Source organism: Lipotes vexillifer, unplaced genomic scaffold (assembly GCF_000442215.2).
Source record: "Lipotes vexillifer unplaced genomic scaffold, Lipotes_vexillifer_v1.1 scaffold1456, whole genome shotgun sequence".
Lineage (NCBI taxonomy): Eukaryota > Metazoa > Chordata > Mammalia > Artiodactyla > Lipotidae > Lipotes > Lipotes vexillifer.
The window spans coordinates 573,544-573,879 of NW_006789256.1; positions in this window are offsets into that span (position 1 = coordinate 573,544).

The following is a 336-nucleotide window of genomic DNA, read 5'->3' on the forward strand; positions in this document are numbered from 1 at the left end:
TGCTGAACCCTTCAAGTAATTTTTTTTCACTTCAATTACTGTACTCTTCAGCTACAAAATTTCTATTAGTTCTTTTAAAATTTTTATCTCATTATTAACATTATCCAGTTGGTTACATATCATTCACATGTTTTCCTTTAGTTCTCTGAGAATATTTAAAAAAAATTTTAGGCCTTCCCTGGTGGCACAGTGGTTGAGAGTCCGCCTGCTGATGCAGGGGACATGGGTTCGTGTCCCAGTCCGGGAAGATCCCACATGCCGCGGAGCGGCTGGGCTCATGAGCCATGGCTGCTGAGCCTGCATGTCTGGAGCCTGTGCTCCACAACGGGAGAGGGC